Source organism: Poeciliopsis prolifica, unplaced genomic scaffold (genome assembly GCF_027474105.1).
Source record: "Poeciliopsis prolifica strain line A6 unplaced genomic scaffold, Auburn_PproV2 SCAFFOLD032, whole genome shotgun sequence".
Lineage (NCBI taxonomy): Eukaryota > Metazoa > Chordata > Actinopteri > Cyprinodontiformes > Poeciliidae > Poeciliopsis > Poeciliopsis prolifica.
Window position 1 is genome coordinate 1,468,991 of NW_026562407.1, and position 12,812 is coordinate 1,481,802.

At 40.4% G+C, this 12,812-nt stretch overlaps 1 protein-coding gene across 1 annotated transcript in view; it reads left to right on the top strand.

The window, feature by feature from the left end:
- Positions 1–12,812, top strand: part of kdm6ba (lysine (K)-specific demethylase 6B, a) — a 105,547-nt gene that overhangs the window by 74,998 nt on the left and 17,737 nt on the right. The window lies entirely within an intron of this gene.

The window sequence follows — 12,812 nt, forward strand, 5'->3', positions numbered from 1 at the left end:
TAGATCTGTTGTGTGGTAAAAAAAAAAAAAATCAGTATGTAGGTAAGAAAGGTGAAACCGGGTGAGAAGTGCGAAAATGAGTAAGAGAATAGTAGGAGTATAAACAACACATTACTCACACATAGTCATTAGCTTAGAAGGTGGTGGGCTGTAGAATCACAAGGCGTTAGCAGATTGCTATCTTTGCAGTCTCATTCATGCACAAAACAAACTCTTCTGCCAGTCTGATCGGTCCTGGCAGAGAAATGTGCTTGAAAAGCATCTTGAGTCAGGCATTAAACAGCCCAGGTCTTTGAACTTCAAAGGTCTCACTGGAGGGAAGAAGGTGAATGATTTGCTTCATCATTCAGAGGTTTGCAGCGTCCGAGCAAAACAGCATGATGACTCGGAGAAAATACTGTCATCTCTTTTTTAAAAAATAATTACTTAGTTACTAGTTTTACTGTACATTTATTGCCTGACACAAAAGTTAGGGCATTATAGTTGAGATTTTATGCAATTAATGTCTTACTATTAATGGAAATATTCAGTACTTTGGACTCTATTGGGTATTTTTGTTTGGAAAGTGACTGTGGCCACTGTGCTTCATCAAAATACTCAACCACCAGGAGAAATGAACTGAGGTTTACTTTGGTTTCAGAAATAATGAGTTGTGATCTGCAATAATTCATTAGCAGATAGCGTGTTGGTCTTTCCATTCCTGACCCTAACAACTTACAAAACACCATGATCATTCAGTGAGTTCAGCAGTGATTTAAAAACAAAACATTCCAGATTAATATTATATTTACAACATTTTTTTTACCTCCCTTCTTTGCCTGTAGTGGTGTAGTTGATAAACTGCTGTGAGTAACCAGAGTCCATTTCTCCAGATCGTTCTTGAAATATTTGAAAGATGATGATGTTATCCCTTTTAAAGTGTAACGGTTAATAATCCCATATATTTTATTAGGCATTAACTCTTGTCTAAACATAAGATTGCTTTTCTGCAAGAGACAAACCAGATGCAGGCATCATATCACGATTTATATGACCATCGAACAGCAACACAATCTGCGAGTTTTTTTATAGAGTGGAGTTTGGGACCTCAGAAATGTGGAGGCATAGTTTTACACTCTAAAGCAGTAACCTGCTGCACCACAACAATTTTTTTGTGCTCCTTCTTTTTCCGAGAAAGTCATAAATTAGTCGGTCAGCATAAGCAGTCATGCTTTCCTTTTCTGAGCTCTGCACACTCGTTATTTTTCTGACTGTCTTGCATAACTTTAGGGAAAGTGAGTGTATTAAGCAGGACTGCTCTGCTTCGCTTATCGTAGCACTGCAGTCAGGATTAGCTGCAGCTCGGCTCCCTGTTGGTGCCTCTCTCCCTGAACGAGGGCTTTAATTATCAGGGCCGCTGCTCTGCAGTCAGGCAGCTACATGTGGGTGTGCTGCAGCTCGTCTGACTCTGAGCGCCTGTGCGGCTCCGTCTCCTCGCGGAGGGAGTGTGGAGGTGATTATTATCGTGTCTGTCGGTCTCTCGGTGTACCCAGGATCTGACTCATGTTATGCCACATGCACACACAAATATAATCCTACATATCGGAGGCCGAGAAGTACCATCTGTACCAGAAAGGTCTCCCATGTCTGCAAGCACATTGAGATCTTCCCAGCGCTGTGAAGTTCCAGCATTCCTTCTTGCGCTGCTGTCTGGACCTCATCAGTGTTCGGTTTATTTTTTAAGCATGTGTGGATGGAATGAAGGGAATTTTTTAGGGCTTGTACCCATGAGAGAGCAGCTCTGTGCTGTATATTTGGAGTGTGAGAACTGGGTTGTCCTGGTCTCTGATCTCTGTAATTACAGTCCTTCCCCTTTCACACACACAAACATCTGCATGGTCTCTTTATACATATGAATGCAGGGCTGTTTGCCTCCCACTAAAGCTCATAGGGCTTAAACACTTCACTTTCCGTCCTTATTGTCTCTTCCTGTAACATACAGATATATATTTAGGACCCCCAGACAGACTGCAATGCCGTGGCTTCCCTTGTTGTGGGACAGGAAGGATGAGAATTTAATTTCCTAAGACTGTTATTATATACAAATATGGTATGTTAATAAAGGAAACAGCTGGAGGAAGCTGAGTGTGTATGTGTGTGGCACGTGAGGGTCCCACCCAGTCCCACATCAATCAGTGATCCTCTTCCTGTTCATATCAGAGAGCTAATGCTCTCTCCAGTGAACTGAGGCAAGCTGGAAAAGTCTGGAACTTGAGATTCAGGGTTTTCTAGGTGTAAATAAAGCTCAAAGCAAAGTAATGTGTAGAAAATATCCAAATGTCTAAAAGAGCCATCCATCCTGACAATCATTTACCCATCTGTCCTGAAAACCAACCATCCATCCAGAAAGTTGCCCATTCTCCATCCATTCATCAGTCTAAAAAACATTGATCCATACATCCAGAAAACCAACCGTCTATCTTCTTGTCTATAGCTATTGAGACAAAATGGCATATTTAAGCTGAGCTTTTGAGCTCACACTAAAAAATGGTCTAAACAGGATTAGCAAACTGAGATGTCAGTCTTCTCCTGACAAACCTATAGCGTGCCTGTTTCTCAGTACATTTTTTTACACTGCAAACACACTGAGCAAAGTCACATACCAGAAATGCTTCATCAGCACTCTTTATGAAAGATATGAAGCAATAATCTCATGACCTGCATAATAAAGAAACTGGTTTCTTACAACCAACAGCATGACTTGTTGGACGTGATTGTTTCTGACCAATGTGTGAAAAGAACAAACCATGGATGAATGGATAAAACAGGAGGCTGCAGATAACACCGCCTAGAAACATAATGAACTAGTTTACAGCTCTACGGTGGATAATTACGGCAGGGAACAATTCATGCCATAATTGCTTCCAGATGAGGCGATAAAATATTCTCGCAGCTGACTTATAATATACATACCAATCATTATAACATTATGGTTGCAGCTGGATGCATTTATGATACATCTGGAATTTTATAACCCAATTTTCATAAACCGCGTATTGCCATATAGCTCTAACACAGGCCTTTTTTCTTCTTTTAATTTTAAAAATACACGCAGCTGCTGTTTTAGTCACCCTCACTCTAATCCTCTGTGTTAAGACTATCTCTCACAAAGATGATTGCACTGAGAAGTTCACCACTAGATCCATCTTGGTAGAGCATAAAGTACAAACAATGTAGCTTTTTCATCTGTCAGGCACACAGAAACAAGCCAAGTCATCTGAACGTGAACTTTGAGAGGATGTGGATTTGATTGCATCACTGCCTTGTGTTGAGCCAGAGATGTTTCATAACATATTGCTTATTTATTGTTTGCTTGTTGTTTTTATTAGCCCAGTTCTGGTCATAAGTAAACCGTGTGTGTGTGTGTGTTTGTGTGTCTGTACGCTACCCTGAAGTCATCGCCTCAGCATCATCCATGACACACTTCCACCATTCCTGTGGAGACTAATTTGGCCTCCTGTTCTCCTGCTGGCTTCCTAAATATAACCTCTACAGGAACGCGTTTGGGTGTATGACACGTTTTGACGGTCGGACCACCGTGCTGCATTGGATGGTTTCTTTGGCGTGGAAAAGCTGGAACAAACTCTTCCGGTCCCAGAAAGAAAGAGAGAGAGAGAGACTCTCTTTTTATTAGATATATGTTTATACGTTACATGATGAACAATTTTTATTCTTCTGTCCATGTTGCTATGTTGTCATTTATATGTGATTTAGCTGGTGATAAACTAAATGTATTTGCTGTGGAGGATCTATATGAAACCATTCAACAGTTCAATGTGAAGTTTCAATTACTTGACGGCCAATTCAAAGAGAGGATATAAACGTTTATTTAATGCCCATTAACTAATGTTTAGAAGGAATTATAACAGAAAGTTGATTAAATTAATCTTAGCTCATTGTACTGTAGGATAAATTTGACAAATAAAATTTCATTACGAATTTAAAACAATAGATATTATGTATTCATTGCTGTCTGGTTAAAGACTGCAGTAAATTATGTTTGGTTTACGTTAATAGTTTAATTTCTGAAGAAGAACGATACTAAAGTTTACTAAGGTTTCAGTGCTGGTTTTGACGAGTGATGTTATTATTAAATGAGCTTTGCTGTGTGTAGCACCAAAATTACAAACTGCCACAAAATGCAATGAAAAAAAAGATTATTTTGTTTAGTTGGTGATGAATAACAATAATAGTAGTCATTTTTGATGACTCACAGTAGTGATTTCACTGCAGCATCCTGACTTGTCCTGACATGCAGTTTATGGGCTTGTTGCAACAGTTTTCTGATGTTGGCTGAAATGTGTTCAGAGATAAATCAGTTGATCAAATAAGATATGTTTAATAAACCTAAAAAAAACAAAAAAACAACAACAACTAATGTTCAGAATCCTGAACTTGTAAGTAATTCTTCAATGTTGTAAAATATTGTGTTGTTGGAATTAGATTTTGAAAGCTTGAGACATTGTAAATGCAGTGTGTTGATGTAACCTATGTTTCTTTTAAGTAATGAAATAGTTTCCTGAAAAGCACGTGAAAGTCAATATTAATAAATACGTAACAAAAAAAAAGTAAGTTCAATAATAATCTTATTAGTCATTATCAGTGGTGGACACACTTCCACTTATAAGCCCATATGGTAATTGCTGAGCTAAGTTTTTTTGTTTTTTTTTTGCTAACTTTTTACTAATTAACTGAGACTCTACTAAATTATTGTAAATTTGCAATAACAAACTTAGTTCTTTTGAGGGCGAACCCCACAATAACATAACGTGTTGTTCCATATGTTATTGACACATGGTGGCTGTCAACATAGCTGCTTTAGCATTAGCTTCTACTGAGTACAGTTTAAGTGTTAGCTAAGCGGATCAGCTCGATGCATTCCTGGTGAGGTGATGGATGGATGGATGGATGGATGGATGGATGGATGGATGGATGGATGGATGGATGGATGGATGGATGGATGGATGGATGGATGGATGGATGGATGGATGGATGGATGGATGGATGGATGGATGGATGGATGGATGGGTGGGTGGATGGGTGGGTGGGTGGTGTTTTTTTAAGTACGAGCATGATACAACTGAATTTGGCTTAACTTTGCTTCAGTACTTAACTTTATGGTTAATGACTGGAATATAAGAAAATAGCAAAAGCTACATCTAAGATCCTGCTGCTGATATATTGGTACCAGAGAGCACATCAAATATCGGCCTGCATACCTTGATGTATTATGTGGGCTGTCTGAGCAACTAAAGGAGGAATCAACACCATATTAGGCAGTTGGTCATAATGTTATGCCTTATTTATTGACATTACCTCAAACATGGACTAGCTGAGCTGAACAAATAATAGTGTCACTAGCAGTAGTACTCCTTATGCTAACAATAGATATTTTTTTCCAGCGGTCTATAAATAGTAGTCTACATAGACTTGTGCTGTTACGGTCTTCCTGGTCCAAAAACAGACCGAATCGGTGCGCGGAAACACAAAACTGGGCTCTCCTGGAGTCCGGCGCTCGGTCACGACTCGGGCGTGGAAGCGTGGAGGTGATTAAAGCTTGTGGAGGACGAGGCGGAAGAGCAGCTCCGGTACCACCGGCTGCGGGGCTCCGTGACAGCTCGCGCTCTCAGGGAATTCCGGTGGCCACGCGCGATGACGTGGGAGCGTTTCTCTTTAAAGCAGCGCCTGCGTGCGTGTGGTGGGGGAACAGAGCAGTGCTGAGAGAGGAGAGGAGCTCGACGACAGCCGATAAACAGAGACAGAACGGACTGTAATTTAAAGTCAAAGAGGAAAACAAAGCGTGGAAGCGGCTTTCTGGAACAGTTCGGCCGCCCCGTGGTTCCTGTTTCTGGGTTGTTTGGAGGAGGAAGCCGCTGATATAAGAGGATTATAGCGCAGAGCTCTCTTCCAGCCGGCTGCTGACTCGGAGCTGCTCTAACTTGGGATACAACTGCGGATATTTAACTCAGTCAGTTTTGTTCACGGAGGGATTATTCGAAACACGGACACGGTGAGTACTCAAAACACTGAAACAGTGTTTTTTTTTTTTTTTTTTTTTTTTTTTTTTTTTTTTTTTTTGTCTTAATAAATACATAAACACTTAAGACTTTTAATGAGTGAGTGTAACTTATGAGTAATTAATAAGGTGGGGGAATCTGGCTGCTTCTGAAGTCATCCTGAACCACAGGTGGTTCCGTTTGATCCCACGCGCGTGCTCGCATTCACATCCACGGTGAAGTCACATTTACCGGACTTGGTTGGTCTTTACAATTGGATCTGAGTAATTTCTCTCCCAGAAGTGAAGTCTGCCTTGTTGTCTTTCTGCAGCAGCTGAAGAGTTTTCTGGAGTTTCTTCGTCGGTTTATGAATGAAAATCCTTACGTTCCCATGTTATTGTGAAACAAACCCGACACTATGTGTGTCACTAGAGGACACAGGGATGAGGAAAGCTGCATGTGTAAGGAGATCTCACGGCATTGTGCATGAGAGAGCTGGAGTGGGGGGTGGGCAGGATCACCGAGGTCGCCAGCCGTATAAATTGAATGGATTGCTGCGACCCCCATCAGCGCCCTCAGTCAATCCTTACGCACACAAAGAGCCTGACTGAAAGAAAATGATTTGCATCACCTTACTCTTTTTCTTTAAAAGAGGGGGGGAGGGTTGATGTTTTGGTGCTGTCCATTAGGTTCCAGGGTTTGTCTGGCCACTTTTTATGTTTTGGTTAACGTGATTTGCTGCGTAGTTATCAGATTTCAGGCGTCCAAAAATGACTCCAGACCGATTATTTATTTATCTATTTTATTTATTTACTTCTATAAATCTAATGGATTAAGTAGTACTACTCAGAAGTATCCGAAACATTACGCACAGATCAGTAAGCAAATGTCCACTCATGGATATTTCATTGACCCCAAAGGGAATTTAAATATTAAATTCCGTATCGTATTAATTCAAATTTCTGTCTACTTATATTGCGAACGCATCGAAAATAGTTACTTTGCCTTAAAACTCCTCGTTGTTACTTCCCCCCACTCCCCTAATATCTAATGTGGATTGTTTATCTTTCTTCTCTGGTGCGTAATTGTCAAAAGAAATTACGCATGGACAAACTACGTAAAGTAATTTTCTGTCCGGTTTAGGAGTAAACTGAGTACTCAAAGGGGCTTATAAGCCATTTTATTGCCTGTTGTAAAAGACCAGAAATCAGCGAAGTGTGCCACCATGGGGTCTTTGATGGCTCACTTCCTATCACTCGGATCGATTGGCGTGGAAAACAGCAGCGGGTTTTTGTCTCCTTTTGAAGTCTGAGGCTGTGAGGAGTCATCCACTCACTCACACACGCATGCACACACTTTGTGCCTCGGCTCCACTCCGCCCCCCACTTGTCCCGTGATCTCAACAGGAGCGTGTATGAATGAACAATCACCGCCCATTTTACTACAAGCAGTGACGAGCACGGAGGAAAATTAAAGTGACAGAACAACAAGGAGGGAGGGGGAGGATGTGTACAAAAAAAAGTGAGTCAGAAAAGTTAAGTAAGCAGGAGAGGTGTGTGGCGGGATTGTTTCCTCCTTTAATTTTCACTTTAATGGTTTTTCAGTTAATGCTACCATTTTGTGCTTCATTTCCAATTAGATGTTTGAATTGATTTGTACATTTTCACGGAAGCATCAAGTTGTACAAAACAATTGAATGATCTTGAGATATGTATTCTGTTTAAGTCGGGACTATGAAATCTTGCATACAAACAGGTTTTGTTAGTTTTATGTCTTGCCTCATAATTCCACACCCACCAGCATAAACAGGAAGGAAACGGTGTGGCAGGTATGAAGTTTTAAACAATGCTAAGCCATTCGTGTAATGTGGCATGATTTAATAATATTACTATTATACTTTAATGCACTAAAATAGCATTTACACTTACTAAAAAGGTTCAGGACCGTATATTGTGGTTCTATATAAAGTCATACATTGGCTTAGAGCAAAAGCCAATGCATGTACTGATTCTGTTTTAATGCTACTTACCAGACATTTCTAGAAAACTAAACCAATCACAGTATTTTTAATGTTTATTTCTCAACGAACATTGTGTTATGACCAGCTATTTCATTTTCTTTGCTAGTTAGATTGGAAATGTGTAAAAAAAAAATACACCACAGAAACCAGCTTTCTTCCAAATAGATCAACTGGCTTGTCAAAAGTCACTTATTTTCCAGTGTTTACTAGTAAATGTTAGTGAAGCAGCCAGCTTACTGTGGCTTCTCTGATGTCATCAGTCAGTGTATAAACAAAGAAGCAGCATTTGTTTTTACTTGTGTTCTGTTGAAATGTTTTTTTTTTTTTTTTTTGTGAAATCCTGCAGTGGAAATCCATACTTCATAACTTGGTTTAGTGGTGTAGATTTTTTGGTTGAGTAAAGATGCTGTGTCATGTTGTTTCACTCAGGCAAGTTGCTGGAAATGAGATGTTGTTCACAACAATACCAGTCTGAGTGTCTGTGCTTCAAAGTGAAACAACTTGGAGGGGAAGTGGCCGGGTGAATGTCATGATGAAACATCTGTCGGTGTCACACCATGTTGCTGCAGCCCTTTTCCAGTAAAAAGGGCCCATTTTTGATCCAGAGAGTGACAAAACTAGACAAGGGAGGAGAGACGCATGACAGTACCACGCATCCCCTTCTAGCACTCCATGTGGTCAGAAGCTAAAACGACAAGTTCTTCTCTCCCACAGCTTCAGTGTCAGCACACAGTTTAAACTTTAAAGGGAGTCGATCAAAGCTTTTTCAGTTTCTCTTTATGACGCTGAATGGAGCAGAAGCACTTGACTAGACTGCCATATTGGCATGGTTTTATTTGTTTTTGGTAGTTTTAAGGTGGAAAATCTTGTTAAGTGTAGAATTCCTTCAATCCCTGCTAGAAGGCTATTTGTGAATTCAGGGCTTTAAATATTTGAGGGGAGAGCCTGGTAGACCTTCTTGTTCTGGTCTATCCAAAACCAGAAAAACAGGCTGGTATTTACTAGCTAATTAGTCAGACTATCCACTCTTGTAGCCAGGCTGCACTTGGCTGCTTTACAGACATGTTGTGGCATGTAAGTTTAAAACAGTGTTGGTCATTTAGCTTCCCCACCATGACAATCAAAAGTTTTCATACCTGAATATATTTCCACCTAAATGTCTGTCTTGTGAGGGAAAGGTGTAGAAGCCATGGTCTTCCAGCCACCTGACTGACAATGTGTAGGAATGGTAAAGGTAAAGTTGGAGCCGCGTTACCCTGGACTCTCTTCAGCTGTAGAAAATAGCCATTAGTCAGAAAGTGGAGTGCACTGGGACAGGTGCAACATTGCTACCAACTGTGCCACTGTACGGCCCACAGTTTACAATTAAAATTGTAACTGTAAACCCCAATTGATAATGTTTGCAAACCATGAAATCTAATTATTTTTGCTACTCTAGCTATTGAACTAATCTCGCCTCAATGTTCAGTGTACCTACCCGTTATACTACATAATCTAACAGCTGGTCATTTACCATATTCAGCTGGTTTGTTCTCACTTTGACAAACAATGGTTTAATGTGTTTTTTATGGGCTACTCATGGCCTGCAGTAAAGAAATGTGGGTCTATGAATCCATTAGAGATCTGCAAGAAAGAGGCCACCCAAAATTATTTTTGTTGATACATTTCTTGTATTTAGTAATTCAGATAGTCAGACAAGGATCAAAACCAAACAAAACGGAAAAAAGGAAAATTTAAAGAAAATAATAAAAAATAGAACATGTGAGATTTGAGTATGTTGTATGTTTGCAATCGACAGGTACAACAAAATTAGAAAGGATACAATGCCAAAGCCATGAACACTAAAGGCACGAATTGACCTAAAAGTCTGTTGAGTAAGAGTTTTAGAGTGACACTTCTATGAAAGAAGTTCTAGATTGTATGGTTTATAGCCTGAAAACTGAATTTTGATCTTGCAACTGTCTGTTTTGACTGTCTTAGCCATAAAAATAATGCTAAAACCCTTCCGAGTGTGTTTCACATCCACAGCTGCGAGCTTTGTTTATGTCATTTCGTTCAGCTGTGGTAGAGAAAAGCAAGTCGTCCAGAGTGTGAAAGGGAAAGGGACTGTTTCTATTCAGCTTGTTGCACTGAGTGAGAGCTCCAATAAGTTTTCCTCCCTTTGTTATCTCTGGCTCTTCTCCACTGATGATGGTGGGGATGCCACAGTGGAAACAGAGGTTTGCGTGACTCATACCAAAAACTACACAGACTCTCACACCTTGGAAAGAATTTGCTTCCCTTCACCTCATTTTACCTCACCTCCTCTGAGTTATACCCTCGGTAATGCAGCCTGCTGGATAAATAATACCTCAAGCAGCTCAGCTGGAGATTTATGTACAAACTGCCTGCAGGAATCGGTGGCGACGGCAGTATCTTAGGAATCTCCAAACAGACCTTGGATGTTTTCTAGACTAAACGTACAAGCTGTGCTTTCATAACAAAATGGCTCTGCCTGCGTCACAGCTCTTCTGATTAAAGATCTTGGCACATATGAGAAAAAAAAAAAGAATAAAACACTGCGCTGGGCCATCTGTACTCGCGGTGTCATTATGTGTGATAAAGCACTCCCTCCCGCAAACCTATCCCTATTATTTTGTGTGTTTTGGATCACACACAGCATGCTGATGAGGCATATTGTGAGTCCAGGGAAGGAAGAGGGAAAAAACATGGGGGATTAGTTGGTGTGTGTGTGTGAGGTCAGCCTGCCCTGCGTTGTTGTAAACATGTTGATCATAAAGACCTCATATAAACCCTGATGATGAAGTCCTTCCTCTGAAGAAAGTAAAGATGCAGCCTGTTCTCCTGGCAACTGTTGGGCAGGACAAAGTTTTTTTTTTATTTTTTATGTTGGGTTCATCACTGAGACATTCTGAATGGATTTGGACTCAGATGCTCCTGGAATCTGACCAAATTGAGTAATGGGGATTTCTGAGATTTTATTCTTCTAACAAAAAGTGGGAGCATCTATTGTCTGAGAATGGAAAGTTGGGGGCTTTTGGGGTTGCTGAGGCGTGGAAATCAAGACTGGAAATGATCGAGCCACTGTCGGTTGTCAATAAGACGCCCACGTCCTCATTACCGTTACAGGTTTATCAGGAATTATTGTTGTTGCACTTTCTAGTCAAACGAAGTCTTGAGTCATCCGGTTTTTCGGTTTATCTTCCCAGATAGTGAAGTTCTTGTTTTTGAGTTTGAAAAGAGAACCGAACCGATAGGTTTCCATTGAGTTTCTGTGAAAATGAAGAACAAACAACTGGAAAGAAGAGTCATTGCTCATTGTCGCTCACGTTTACCAGAATATAGAAAGGCTGATGAAGCAACCAGGAGTCATTGTCTGCGATTTGCCTTGGTTTTGCTCAGGCTTTGAATGAGTCACTCATGATGTGTGCCTCAGAGGAGGGTTTCAGGAACCATGTGGGCAAGTTTTAGCTATTTTTTTTTACACATCAATAAATGTAAATATTTGTCAGAAAGCGAGTGAAAGCAGACAGCTAAAAACGAAGCGAGATCATCTGTTTGAACAGGAAGCCATGGTCTTTGGTACCCCTTTAGGGAGGCCTACTTCCTGTGATGTGGACGACAGTTTCCTCTCCCCCTGAGCTCAGTTCCCCTTCTCTGTAATGTCACACATGCAAGCGGCTGATCTTTTTTTCATGAGTGTCTATGTGAGGAGCAGCCCACTAACCCAGTTATGTGCTATCAGTCTCAACCCAGATCCTTTCAAAAAAGGCTCTCATCTATTCTTTTTGTTTCCCTGGATGCACCCTGTTTTCCTACTTTTAAATGTGGCTTTCTTTCTTTTAAAAAAGACGTTAATGAACAGGTTGCGTGTGAATACGTCTTTTTGTTTCTCCTAAACAAGTGAAAGCAGCTGTTTGAAGGTACAAAAAGCGCTAGACGTCAATAAGTCTACCCCTAACAACCAGGATGAGACATCTTAGTTGGCGCTATCCGGAACAGATACCAGCAGATCCTGAATGTGAAGGTTTTGATCTTGCAAATGACCTTCCAGCAAGCAGTGACTAAAACATTAAACTTTGGTTTTATAACAGATCACAAGCTTGTAAATTGAAGTGAAGCCAACAATTTCTCTAGTTCTTGTAGTTGTTTATAAGCTATGTTAGTCCATGCGTGTTCTCTTAAGTAGGTCAATAAAAATGATTCGTATCTGGATGATTCCAAGTTCTTTCTTTGTTACAAAATAGACATTTTGAGTCAACAATTTTCATGTTTGTATCCTTAGATGCCCATATTGGTTGCTAGATTGGTCTTTGTTAGGGCAACATTGTAGAAGATGTGTAATATCAAGGCTCCCTCACACTTTGGTGCACTGTGCATATTCTGTGAGCCGCACAGACTCTGCTTGCGCTGTCCATGGACGGTTGGGATTTTATAAACGAGTGTACTGATTGCCTACATTTCTTGCGACAAATAGCTTAATTTCCCACAATCTGAATGGTTTCCAGCAGCCACTGCCCATTTGTCACTGTAGCACAGAGGATGACAGTCATATACGTCCTTACGACTGGTTGCGACTAAAATGTTTACTTTGAATCCGTCTGAGTATTTGGGAGTTGTTAGGATCAATGATACTCCCTAGCCGTCAGTTCAAATAACTGCCCAAACATTTTTATCTTTGCAGATAATACTGTAGCGAGTGGTGTGCTTTATTGTGTGTGAAAGCTGGATTTACAGACCCCAGTAAAATATACCCC